This window comes from Dysidea avara, chromosome 2, assembly GCF_963678975.1.
Source record: "Dysidea avara chromosome 2, odDysAvar1.4, whole genome shotgun sequence".
Lineage (NCBI taxonomy): Eukaryota > Metazoa > Porifera > Demospongiae > Dictyoceratida > Dysideidae > Dysidea > Dysidea avara.
This window is the reverse complement of record NC_089273.1, coordinates 21,277,358-21,292,468: the sequence shown is the minus strand read 5'-3', so window position 1 is coordinate 21,292,468 and position 15,111 is coordinate 21,277,358.

Below are 15,111 nucleotides of genomic sequence, written 5' to 3'. Positions count from 1 at the left end.
AAGCAGTCAAATTCAGTGATGTATAGGTTTTCTTAATTTGAGCCTAATTTTAGTGCGTATGAATGCTATTAAAGTGTGCGTAAAATTTTTCATGTAGCATGCATATTTTTACCCAGTGTATTTCAATAGAATTTCATGGCAAACTATAATTTTGCAAAAACGGCCGGTTTTCACTCAGCAGGACACATTATTACATGGCACTCAAATAATTGAGGGTTTTAATATTAGCATAATTGTGGGTTTGCCATTGGGGCTGCAGCAATCGCACTATAAAGATCAGTGATGCTGAATAACTTTTGCTAAAGTAATGTCAAAAATACATTAAGACTGGATGAGTGATATATTATGCATGTCTAATGTTCTATTAGAATATTTTATATGGCTGTAGTTGTTGTATTAGGGTGACTGCTAATCTCAAGTTACCCTCTCTGGTGGAGGTATCTCACATGATAGATCATTGGAGCATAGTCAACGTTTTCTGTATTGTTATAACTGAAGTACTGTAGCATAAAAATTTTTAATTAAATTTTGAGTGTAAGAAAACTGTAATATTAAAGATTAATGGTTTCCTAAGACAAGCACAAGAAGAAAGGTAAAGGAGTAGTGCTAGGAGCAAATTTTGTCGAAACTCCAAAAGGTACATGCCATGGTTGATCATGACTTGTTGCTGTAGCATAAACTGGTAGTTATATGGTTGTGTGATACATCATTTAGCCTGTAGCCATTTGACTTGATTTGATTATTTGTTTACACTCATGACGTTCAGCATAGCCGTTCTTCCACATCAGAGTACACTGAGACACATACACAAGTACAAAACTGAAAAACATACAAGACATGACAAATACAAAGCAATACAATTAAATAATACACAAATTAACTATTATTAGTCATATAGTGAGTCTTCGTTAAAGTAACAAATTCTCCGTGCTTGTGGGGCACTTCACTATGATCTTAACAATGATTCATGTGTCTGTTGTAGGAAGAGCTGCTGTGGAAGCACAGAATCTGTTTATCATTTAACTTACTGTATCCTGGATGTATTAACTTGAAAACTCTTGATGATGCAAGTTTAAAGAATACCTGACTGTGATACAAAGGAAGTAAAGACTATATTGAAAAGAGTGTGGTATTCACTTTTTTTTGAGAACAGGTTTTTCAGTAGTCTTTACCTACACCATGAGTGGTATTTGGTTTCATTGATTGTACTGTATTTACGTAGATTTGAGCTAAAGGGGTCATTTTTATGCATATAAAAATGATAAGGTATTATTATTCTAATAACTCACCATGAGTTCTAACTATGTAATCACAACACATGCGTTTTCAAGCTACATATCTGCACAAGCGATGTAGCCAGTTTATTATAGATAGCATTTTCAAGATATTTTGGGTATGGGAGAGAGACTAATATAGCTTGAGGCAAAAAGTATATCTTGTACTCACATAGGGATAGACTAGTGGCTACAAATCATATGGCCCAAATATGGATTTTACAGAGTTTCAATGCTGCCTGAACAGACAGAAAAGCGTATATGTGAGTTAGTTGGAAGCCTGTGCCCCCCTCCCCCATGGCACCAAACTGTTTGTTGTACTGTGACAATGTTAGAAAAATATAGCAGCACAGTAACTAAAATATATGTTTTAACATCGGACATATCAGAATCCATAAATCAATGTATTTACTAGTGAAAGAGCAAGTATACAGTAGTAATTTTTGTGTATGAAAGACACTATACATGTCACACCCATTAGCCCAACTCTACGTGAGTAACCCGAGTGGAGTTGTTGTATACAGTGAAACCTGTCTAAAGTGGTCACCTTCAGGCCAGAAATATTTGGCCTTTATAGAGAGGTGGCTGCCTAACTCAGGTGACTGTTAAGGGAGGTTCCACTGTACTATCAACAAAACTGTAGTCACCAAATACTGATAGTTATAAGTTACGTATTTATGTACAAATGAAAAAATAATTACCCTAATAGCATTTTTGTCCTACATCTTTCAAGGCAAATTTTAGAAAAAGCCCCAGATAACTGTATTTCCAATATTATTGTAATTATAAACATGTACAGTGTGTACATATCAACAACAAAATGCATTTCTGTGCATAGCAACGTACATAAATTTTACAGTGTAATAGGTAGTTAAAATTGTAAAGTTTAAAGTTTAGTACATAAAATAATTATTCTGCAAGTTTTTTTAGCATCCAAACTTTAGCTTCAGTGTTGGGAATGCTGGACTTCCACTGCACATAGGCCCATTGTCTGCTGTTCTTTTTCCATTTAGTGTGTCCTGTTCTAGTCAGCATTTCATTAAACCAGCGAAGAATATCTGTTGAATCAGCCACTCCTTTGTTGCTATCAAAGCACCAATGATCATGAAAGCTTGAAGCTATTAGCTTTTCTGTCTTGTTCAGTGGTCCTTGCAGTCTTTCACAATGCTTTCTACCTGTCACATTTATATCCATTTGTGAGCAAAATTGACGATCAATATATGGAGAATCGTAAAATTCCACAGAAACAGTGTCACTAAAAGTAACATCCTTAAGAACCTGTAGAAAAGCTTTAGTTCCACGGTGATCGTCACTTCTCAAGATGCCACATGAGCTATGTTCTTTGCAAGCCATCTGCAACTTTCAACCAACTGATGCCTTCCTTCCCAGTTTGAATTAGACATACTGCTGAGAGGAGTAAAGCTTATATAGAAAATTCTTTTCTCTCAGAAATCTCTCAGAATCTCTCAGGGCCATGTTAAACCTGTGCATGTAGCATTTACTCAATGAATATAACTCTGAGAGATTTTATTGTGAGAGATTTTAAGATGTTTGTGCTGAAGGTGTTAAAATATCTTACAAAAAAATCTCTCAGCTATGCACAGAGGTGTGAAACTTTCACAGAAATCTCATACCCATAGTGTTTATTCAGTAAGCACAATTCTGAGAGGTTTTTGTGAGAGATTTTATGTATGCCTTGTACAGGAAATATCAAGACTTTCTTACAAGAATCTGTCAGCTGTGCCCAAATATTTGGTTAGAAAATACTTGAATCCAGTAGTCCAGTCCAGTGATTGTATACAACCCTAAAGATGTGAAAATTTTCTACCTCAAAGTTTTGGATGGTGGCAATCCCCCTCCCCCCCAAAAAAAACATTGAAAATTCTGCTATACGGTAGTTAATTAAGAATGGTCCAGTTTCCATTCCTATAAAATAAACTTTAGTACACTTATTTTATCAAGACATGGACTACGTGTTAGCTGTGTAATTATTTAATGCATTGTGACTTTGTATGTGCTTTTTAGTTACTTGAGGAACAGATAAAGAGTTTCGGTCAAATGCTGAAAGATCCACACCCACTTAGAAATCCACCAGTAAAGGTACACTATGTTCTGTGTGGAGCTGAAAATACTTCACATACGTAGCTGTAGCAAATGTATAATTGCGTTTCCATTCAGTAGATGCTTGTCAATAATGATGCATTCAACTTTGTGTTGTTGTTTTTTTCTAATAAATTCCTTTAATATTATGATTATTTCCTTTCCAGATTATTTCACAGTGTCTTCCAGCTACTAGATGTTTTGAGCAAGCTTGAAGTCAGTCCTGATGTAGCCATTATTATGTTACATCCTGAGGAGACGTATTGTGCAGCTAACTGGAATGTTACTGAAGGTACAATAATTGCTTAACCATTTCTTTGTGTTGTGTTTATTACTAATTTACAGTGAAGCAGCAGCCAACATGTTTGCTTGAAGTGAATGTCATAAACAGTAAGTACTAGTGATGTTTCCTGTATGTTAATGTTATCTGTAGTTCACCAATTCAGACTTTAGACCATAGTAAGCTAGCTACTGATATAATTTTGAGTAGCTATTTTCATGGCAGTATCTATAATACAAGCACACAACCATGGATAGTGGTAGGGGTGGTAGGCAGGCAACTGGTATATCAACAGAAAATGGGTGAGCAGGTCATTTGGAGTCTCCAGCCTTAATACCACCATGCAGTGTCACTCAATGTAAAAGAAATGAATGCAATAAACACCTGGGAAACTGTCCAAAGGTGCCAATTACTCTAGCCTCATGTTCCATCTGGCCAGTGGCATTCCAAGGTGCAAGAGCATTCCCAGTGGCTGGCGCATGTCTCCAGAAATCCAGTTGTGAAAAATAGTCTGAGCAAATTAGCGACATGGCTATGGTATTGGTGTGACTATCTATTGATGGTGAAAGTCAACTTCAGTGTTGTGTACAAAATTGATTTTCAAAAATTTTGTCGCATTAATTACGGTAATCAATTAACTCACGATACCCCAAAGATATACACCAGATTACTCTAATAGAGCAGTCATCAATACAAGGGGTACAATAAGGTGTACAGGGGTGTAAGAGCATAACAGACAGTATCCATGGAAAGAGAAGTTTAGTGTATGACTTTGAGACCTCAGTAAGTTTTAGAGCATACATTAATAATAGAGCAAATACTGTAATACAACAGTCAAGCTGATCTATCCTCTTTAAATGTGTTCATTTTAACACAGTAAACAGAGCAATCAACCAACTATCTTAAGAACAAGGGACAAAATATTGAAGCATTCCTCACAGAGCATAAATGGCTCAATCCTGTGTCCAAAAGTTTCTTCATACATAAAAATATAATACACACAAACTAAATATAACTGAGTGAAGAAAGCAAGTCATATTCCTTACAGCTTGTATGTGGGGCACTTTAAGTGAGACAACTTTATACAAAGGAAAGGAATTGGAAAAAAACTCATGTACTGCACCAAAATCTCTATCAGGTATTGCATGCATTACAGGTACATAGTGAATCACATTAAAGAGGTATTCTGAAACACAGAAGTATTTACTAAAATAAATACAAAACCTTTTTAGTACAAATATCACAGTACCTGTTTCAGTGTTATAAATCTGAAAACTGTTGTTAGACGCACCACATGTGAACAAAAATGTCTAGTGTAGCAGTGTAAAACAAGTTTGTATCACTAGCTTCAGTAAACAAAATTCCCCGTTGCTTCAAGCCTAAAAGAGAAAAGTAAACGCAAACTTCACAACTTATACACTATGGTTATAGCTGCATTCATGGTGAAATTTTAACTCATAGCTTTTGGCCTTTCCAAGCTATACTGTATTGACATGTTTATAATTGCTCTCTCACAATGTGTACATTGACGGTTTTCCACATTAGATTATATGTTTTTGTGTGAACAGGTCAACTAATTCAGAGTGTATTTGGACATCACAGTACAGTGTTATATTTGGATTATAATCAAGACAGAGGGTTATGTTCCAATAATGAAGATGGTCTGATTGCAAGTGGATCATGTGACTGCACTGTAATGTTGTGGAAACGGAGTGGACAAAATATGCTGAATTATTAGCTCAACGTCCAAGTAAATTATTCTGTGATTATTTGTGCATTAATTGTCTGTTTATCTGTTTCTATTTAGTAAATTCATACAGATATTGACTATTGGTTTGTACTGTTAGGAAAGTCTACAGTTTGGCAGTCCTCTTCAGTCCACGTTTAAAACATTTCTTATATTGCTGCCTGCTAGCATGTTAACTCCACCTGTTTTGTAAAAGTGCCTAGAACTACAGTAACCTTTTCTCCACTTATAAACACATTTCAGTATACTTATTCATTGTTCATCGGTCCAATGCTATGTACAGCAAAATGAAATCTTGTAGCATTCCTCACCACTGAATTTACTCCTCAAAAAGTATTAAGATGTAGCCTGCTGTGTGTATGTACATGAATTACATACTTTCCATTATATTAGGTACTACTGAACCAATAGCAGTACTAACTGGTCATCATACTCCAGTTGTATCTGTTGCACTGAACTGCAGTTTGGGAATAGTTACAGGTGGAGTTCTGTGTAAGTCATGAAATAAACTAAAACTCTAAACTACAATCTGTTAAAATAATTCTGGTAGACTAGTATGTTGTAATGTAGTGTTGGTGTTTGTACTGTCGTCAGCAGAAATACTGTATTTATCTGCTAAGCTCAATAAACACCAGGTCCTAAATGAAGGCCACAGAGGCAATACCTTAATGCAAGATCTTGTCTGAGATTATAATAGTAGGACAAGGCTTACTACAGTTAATGAAACTCGTGACTTGTCAAAGGGATGTCAACAGCTAGATATATACTAAAGCTCATAAGGCTAAAGATATCTTTGCATAAGCTATAGCTATGGATATGCATTGTGAAATATGTATTGACAGTGCAATGCAACACCATACACTTAAACTATATGATTTTTGACCTCCAGAGATTTCTATTGACATTAATGTTGTGGATTGAGTCAGCAACACTGTTTGTTATTATGCTGCTAGGGTATATGGCTGCTCTATCGGAGTATCTCAATCTCTAAAATGTGACTGGATCTGTGAAAACCCGGCATAATGGCGCATTTTTAAAAATCTTTATTTTTTGAATATTTATAATCTACTTAACCTAGTATATGCTCTGTGGCCAAGTTTCAGCCTCGTATGCCAACAACTTTTGGAGCTAGGGTTACAGTCCTACTATAACAACAACAGAAAGATCGATTTGTAAAGCAAGTATTAGGAAAATAAATTACTGGCACTTACAAAACCTGTTGTAACTTACGAAAACAATGAAGTACAGAGTTGCAACATGCACCATCATGTTTACCATTAATAGGGGAGTCCATTACTGAGTAAGGTTTTCCTTCTACCACCTTTCTTCACTACATACAGAGACAGAATCAGTGAAGAAAGATTGATCGCACACGATTGCTTCGATGTGACATAAACAAATGCCCATAACTCGTGTATCGTTTAGCCTACTGCAAGGATTTTCGAACTCCCCTTGAGTAGGTGAATAAGATTTTATCAGTAGACCCTTTCTTCACAATTAAAGAACAAAGCATTTAAAAGTTTTACGGAATTTTTTAAATTACACAAAGAGTGTACCCATTGCAATCAATGGCAAATTTAGGCTTGTACATTATGCCAGTTTTTTGCAAATCCGGTCACAAATTTAGAATTCTCATAGTTTTCCATGTTCCCCTTGTGCCATATGCCTATATGGTATCAAGAAAAGCTTTCAGTATATCATACACAGACATAATCTTCACTAAGATAATTTGAAATATGTTTCAAGTGCTTCACAATAATCAAGACTGTGTAACTGGCCCATCTGCTGGAAATACAATTGAGCATATTATAACATAACACAAATGCAGGCTTTGTTTATTAAGTAGCAACACTGAAACTTTGTATGAAAAAGATAAACATACTCCAACATTAAAATAATAACATTAGCTAGTGTATCATGTGAATCTACTCGGGACATAATATTGTAGACGAACATCTTATAAGCACATAAGCAGGTTTTTTAATACATCACACCTAGAAGTGGTAAAGAATTTATATGAGTATTGTAGAGTACCATATGGTAATTATTCTGTAACTGTGTTTGTGACTCAATTGATCAGTCAGTATGCTATATCTTTACCTAGCTGCTTTTGCCTTACTATACAACACTAAAGGAGATCTATTATGCAAGCTTTCAACTACAAGTGATGATGTTTACAATGTTCTTCCGAAATCCACGGTGATCACTAATGATGGAAATGTGATAGTTCAATATGTCAGTGGAGATGGTGTATTAATAATCAGATATTCCTTAAATTATCAACGTGGACTCTAAAAGAAAATATTTCGGTATGTAAAGCAAAATAATTATTTTGTGATGCATTGGAATTTTCAACTAGAGTAGGGACCATACCACATTGATAAAAAGTACTGAAACAAGCTGGAGTATTGCATGATATTAAATCACAGTAAAACAATAAGAAGTGTTATATCCCTACTGTGCTCAAGATACCATAAGAAGAGCACAGTAGGGATTAATATCGTGCACTACTCCAGCTTGTTTCAGTACTTTTTATTAATATGCTATGGTCCCTACTCTAGTTGAAAATTCCAATTTTTTTGTGTACTTGTTTGTTATAAAATAATATTATGACTGGTGAAACCACGCATACCGAATTAGTGCCGCACACCCCAGCTACCAATTATCGTCTGAAAAGCCATTACGCTTCGTTGTAGGCTATGTTCAACCCTTTACACAGCATTATGAATCAAGAACTGTTCAAAAAGCACCTCTTCAATCAAAGTAGCCGCTATGAAAAATACAGACAATTTCCATTACGAATGGAAGCCATCACATGCTACTGCCAAATCATCACCTTTTGCTGTCAGCCAAGATAAATGGGACACAAAGGAGGACACTGGTAAGTCCACGAAGAATGCATTGTACATACTGCGGTATGCCAAAAAAGCAACTCTCAGGCTGAAGCGACATTGAACAGTGAAAAAATCAAGCCCATAGCCTTAGCCGTTATCATGTTATGCTTGTCTGAAGGCATCAGGCAGGCAGGCAGTCAGTCAGTAGAAAATTCCATTTAATAATTAAAAAAAAAAAAAAATCTGTAGCAATTTGTTGAAAGCGTTTCAGGTCAATTGAAAAGCTTGCTTGTTGGTTGTAACTAACCAATCCTGCCTCATCGTTGTCAAGGAAAGTTAATGCTGGTTTTTGGGTGATGTTTTTTGTGGGTCACGCCTACTCCTATGTGGTCCCTACTATACAGTACTATCATGCTGTATGAGAAGTATAACAGGGAAGTTTAGCAGGAGGTGACTTTGCTACCACAACAGATATATATAGTCTTCGTTGATCTGACATTATGTCAGATCAAAGTCAAAGTTGATCTGACATGATCTGACAATGAATGTGCAAAGCAGCAGCATGTATAAGCATGCCAAGTTAGGGGGATTTGTAGCATGCCCCCTCAGACAATTTTGGAGTTTCAATGCTTGGAGATTGCAATTGATGAGTATTTCGACATCCAAAACTCCTTCAGCAGCCATGCACTGCATCATTGTTAAGCCACATATGTACATATAGTAAATCTATAATGAGTTGATATGATATTATCCAATGCAATGTTTTCTGACATGTATATATTTGGTTTGCAATCTATAACAATTATAATCATATACTGCAGAATAGTGCTGTGAACCTGCAGACTTTGCTAAAACTGGTTATTGGAAGGTGAATAATTGGATGTTGACTGGTTATTGTTTGATTAGCAGACATTATGGCACTAAACATTCCTGTTGAAAGCCCTTAGGGTGGTACCAAAGTGACCATCAACATCCTGCTTTACAATAACAGCTATTACAAGCTCATAACACATGCTTTGAGGTTATGTTATGATGTTAACACCTATCAGCAGGGGTAATTTATGGTTTACCAAGTGGGTGGGAAAAACCAGTTTAAAGGCTTCTTAGCCAATAATTGGCTTGACCTAGACAATACCAGTTCGCAACTCTACTGTAGAACATTTTAAAACCCTTTAGAAGCCACTAAAACAGTGTGTGAATATTTGGTAAGATGATGCAGATTGCACTTCAGTGAAAGGTGCAGGTTTGATTCAGACAGTTCATTTTTAGGTACACCATTTTTTAGAAGCTGACCCTTCTATTAGAGTATATTGATAATTTTTGGCTATAAGATTTCAAGCTTTCAAGTCATTGTAACTCACCAAGGGTAGTGAGCTAACTATGAATTTATTTTTCAAAGATGTATTAATTCATTACCTTTCAAAGCATTTCTTTATAGTAGTGTAGTGTCGTGAGTGCTCATATAGGGGTGGTGGGACAGGCACCAGCTAGATTTGAAAATGGACGGGACAATAGTTGAAGGCTAATGGTGAAATTACAGAGTTGGCCACATCACAGTAAAACCAACACAGAAAGCATTTGGTCAATAGATAGAATGATGGTTATGGAAGACAGACGTTATAATTGTATTGTATTGCATATTATATTGGGTAAGTAGAATTCAAGGAAAACGGAACTGAAAGCGGAAACGGGAATGACCCACGGAAAATGCCTGATAAAGGTCATCATGTAATATGCAAGTTGGACAGGTTTGATTTTGTAGCACAATGTTTCTTTGCAGTGTTGTTTGGATCCTTTCAATAAAACAATTGAAACACTCCAATAGAGCAGTCACCTGCATTAAAAAATACTCTAATAGAGCAGTCAAGAATTGACAAGCATACCAATGCTGCATGTATAACAGGCGCAGAGAAATGGGGGTTGGGGGGGAAGTAGTGGGAGGAGTAACTGCCCCTCCCCCCCCCCCAACTTTTACAAGTGGAGAGGTAGTGCCCCCTCAATGCCCAGTTGCTAAAGTAAAGCAACTATTGTAGTCATTAGCCAACTTAGTTTGCCTTGATGTACTAGAGTTTGTGCTAAAAATTATGCAATAATTTTTTTTTAAATTTATTTTATTTCAGTTATGCAAAAATGGAATACTGCCCCCTTCCCCTACTTTTGAGTACTGTTCTCCTCCCCTGATGTATATTCCCATCATTTGACTTCTAAATTACCTGGAAGCATTAAGTGACCCTTAATAGGCACTGTCAGTTAACTTAGAGTACTTTTGGGATTTGGGAATCTCAGTATTAATTTCAAGTTATAATAATGTTTAATGTTATGGTTTCAGAGAAGTAGAGAACTTTCAATATTGATGACTCAACTACAGGTGCGGATACAGACTTACAGAAAGGGGGGGTCAGAATGAATTGAAGCACTACATTGTCTGGTTTAGTAAGGTGAGACCAAAAAAATAAAAAGGTCGCAGCCAACTGACAATAGCTGCCCACCTCACCAAGTACGCATTTATAGCTGATAAAGTACATAAAAATCCTTACATAGCTCACTACACACTGCTCTAATACTGTGACTGCTTATTAGAGTGACTGCTCTATTAGAGTATCTTGATCTTGGTATACAATTTTTTTTTTGGGGGGGGGGGAGGTCAAGAGCCCCCTATGACCCCCCTGTATCCACCCCTGCTTAGCTAGTCTATAATACCTATGACAGCTATAGTCCATTAATTCACAAGCCATCAATGTGGGTCCCTGGTGGGATAGGTAACAATACATTCTTGACTGTTCTATTAGAGTGTTTTGATCGTTTTAGCTAAAGGATCCAAACAATGACATTGTGCTGCAAAATCAAACCTGTCCAACCTGTATCATTGTATGATGATCTTTATTAGGCATTTTCCATGGGTTGTTCCCATTTCCGTCCTGTTCCTGTTTACCTTGGATTCTACTTACCCTATTATATTTATGTGCCATTGTCTGGACAGCCCAAGTTGGTCATGTGGTTTGTAATGGAGTAGTTTGTAATGGAGTAGTTTGTAATGGAGTTTGGTTTAGATGAAAGCACAAGGAGGGAGCCTAAAGGTTGCTGTTTACCTGTTTGATGGCTTGTTTATTCTACTATAATAATAACTACCACTTGGTTGCTAGGTGATAATGGGTTTTTACAGCCCAGGGGAGTGATCATGAATGCTCTGTAGTGACTTCCCCCTCTGCCCACTAAACTGCATAGCACTAACTGATAGCAATAGTAACTTGAACTTAAGCTAGTCATTTAGCAAAATAGCATGTTATTCTTAGTTATGGACATTTCTGAGATATGTGCCAGATAAGATAGGTTCCACGTACACTATACCAGGTTAAGTTTCTTCTTACAACTTGGTAGCTTTACGTCAAACTACAAAAGTTTTTTAACATACATACAGACCAATTTTCAAATTTTTACCTGTCTCCCTGTAGGCGTGACAAAAGTCTCTTTGTACGCAAATAATCATCTTTCCCTCTGTAGATTTGTCTTCTTACGCTCTTAAGACAATAGGGATACACGTTTGTGTTTTGTAACAGTTCTTGTGAAGTGTACAAAGAAAAGGTAGAAGGTAAACCCAATGAAATAAAGGAAAAAAGAGAAATTGAGTTGAAATTTTGAGGACTAATACATATGGTGATTTTGCTCGAATTTAATATGTGCAATTCAGAAGGTGGAGAGCATTTGCGGTGTAAAAGTATTCCATTTGTGGAAGGAAACATGGAGTACCGTAGGCGCAGTACATTTGGCGAGCATTAAGTTTGGCGATTTGGAATAGACAGCAAATTGGCGAACATTTTGTTTGGCGATTTGAAACCGACTTGATATTGCGGACATTTAGTTTGGCGATTAACGTTCATGTATCGTGATCACGTGAGCGCATGGAGACGTATGAGAGTGAACAAGTCATTCGTGGTCACCACATTTATCAAAGTGTGTGGACTCCATTTATTGGCGAAGAATTAGTCTGCCAGAAGGAAAGTGCGAACAGAAGCGACCCATTTGCAGTGGCAGTACTGAAGCCTGATTCCACCTCGGATTCATCTATGGTGGTTGGCCACGTGCCACGGAAGATTTCAGCTGCCTGCAGTGTATTTTTGGAGTTTGGGGGAGTAATTCGCTGTACTATCACAGGGCCAAGACAGTATTCAAGGGATTTGAGACAGGGAGGCTTAGATGTGCCATGTAAGATAACTTTCATTGGTGAAAATCCTCACCTATCAAATGTTGCAAAACTGATCAAGCGTTTTGAAATGAAAAAAAGAAAATTTGATGGTGAGCATAGTGATAAAGAAGAGACACATCCTAGTAAAAAGGAGAAGGATGATTCTCAGGATGACTCCATTCAAGAGATTATTTGCGTTAAGGATCTACCTACCGATAGTGAAGAACTGCAACCAGCGGAACAGTGGGTCAGTTTCAACAGGAAAATGCTCAGTATCGTAGATAGAGAAACAATTGTGAAAGGTTTGTAACAATTGGTTTTATTGCAGTATGATATGGTATAAAATATTTCTCTAGGTTTGATGCTGAATGATAAACATATCAACTATTCACAGGAAATTCTTAGAGCACAGTTCCAAAGTGTTGGTATTGTTGGACTGCAGTCAACATTAACTTTTGGCAACCACTCTAGCATGGTATGTGGTGATAAGTGCCTGCAGATCATCCACTGCAGACAAAACCATTGGATTGTGGCCTCAACCATTAAATCCTACCCAGAAGTTTTTATCTATGATTCATTGTACGAGTCGGTAGATGAGCCAACAATGAATAAGATAAAAGAAGTGTTTGGGGCACATACCTCTGTTAAGATAGCCACTGGCATCTCCAAACAAGAAGGTTTTGCAGATTGTGGCTTATTTGCTATAGCCACCTGTGTTTCATTGGTTTGTGGAAAGCAGCCATCAAAGTATTTACAAAAATTCATGAGAACTCATTTAATTAATTGTTTTGAAAATGGCATGTTTGTTGAATTTCCTAGTGTTTGATTGATTCTACAATATTACAGTATATGAACAGAACCGTGTATAATACAATAAAATGATGTAGCTACTTTTATAGTTTGATGGCGTCCAGTATTCCAGCCTTTCTGAATCCATTTACTACCATCTGTGGCTTTGTTTCCATCTCTTTCCAAGCTTCTATAATCCACTTGGCACTAGGAATTTTCACCACTCCAAGGTTTACATCCACCTTTACTTCTTTGACTGATGACACCTTTAACTGTTTACTGACTTCCTTTGCATACCATGATTGAAAATTAGCCCTAAGACGATCCTTCATGGGCTTATTAATGGCAATATCCAATGGCTGCAACTTGTCAGTACAGTTGGCAGGAATCTGTACTGTATAAATGTTGTGAGCAGTAAGTAATGAAAAAATTACATTGGTAGTCTGTCCACGAAATCCATCATATATGGCAAGTGCAGGGTAGTCATCTTGTAAACCCAATTCTTTTCTTTTACGGTTAACAAAAGGAATAATGACCTTTTCTAGGTATCGCTTCATTGTGTCCTCATTTGACCAATGATTGTCGGAATGCCAAATATCCCAACCAGCTGGAAATTTCAGATCAGGATGGTACCTTGTTGTTTTTCCCTTATAGATCAACTGAGGCGGTAGATACTCACCCTTAGCATTTGCAACCAATACTGCTGTAATTTGCTGCTTATCATCTGAGTGTGCAATTGGTACGACCTTTGCTCCTGCTTTGTGCATCATCCAGTTTCCAGTGGGAATAATTGAAAGCCCAGTTTGGTCCCAGTTAAAAATCAGATCAGTTGGTATGCTCCTCATTACAGCTACTGCAGCAACATCAGCCAAAAAAACCTCTTTGACTTCTTCAAACTCAGAAATTGTAATTTTCCCTGCTGTCGAACATTTTCTCTTCACATATCCCATACGATTCAGAATAGACCTTGCCAAACTTTTGGTGATATTAATATGACCACCATAAAAATGCCCATCATGCTGCCTAAGCTTGGTCACGTCTCTTGCTGCAACAATTCCTTCTGCTGCTCCCATCACCACAGTTGCATTGACTACTGTGCCTGTCAACCTAAGAGACTCAATATACTGTTGGACAGCAGCATCCATTTCCTCACCAAGAATCAAAGGTCTTTTCTTCTCTTTCGTTGGAAGGGTTTCTACCGTCACCGCTTCTTTAGCTTTTTCTGATCTTTAGACGCATTTTTAGACGCTTCTTCGCAAGCTTCGCTGAGTGCATCCAAATATGCTGACTTCAATCGCCTTGCTGTAGATTCATTGATATGTATTTTCCACAGTGAACTGAAATGGGCTCCAGCTTTTGTTGGGCCGTGATCCGCAGCGTATTTGCCGATTTGAGCTCTTTGTCGGTCCGAGTACGTGTTGTATTTTCCTCTGTCCTTGGACTTGGACGACTCCATCATTTTCGCAACGCCTTCGTCTGCCATTTTAATTTCTTTAGGCACGGGTAGTAGCTTCTTGTTATCGTCCTCATCTTCTTTATTCACCCTGCGGAAGTATTTGTACAACGCCATATGGTCACAAGTTTCAATCACGTGATCATGAAGATAATGATTTTGTGTTGGCGGTGACTTTGATTTGGCGATTTAGGCAGAATTCGCCAAACCGCCAAATTAAAATCACCATCAAATGTACCGCGCCTACGGTACTACGTGAAATTTGCATATTCTTTGTTCCTGCAATATTCTTCCCACAGTGTGGTGCACCAGCCTTCATGGTACAGTCACACAACACAATACCGTAACTTACTGAGGATATATAGACTAAGAAGAATAACTAATAAAAAATAAGCTAAACTTCTAGCTATGGACAAAATCAACAATAAATAAATAAAAACAATTCATGTGT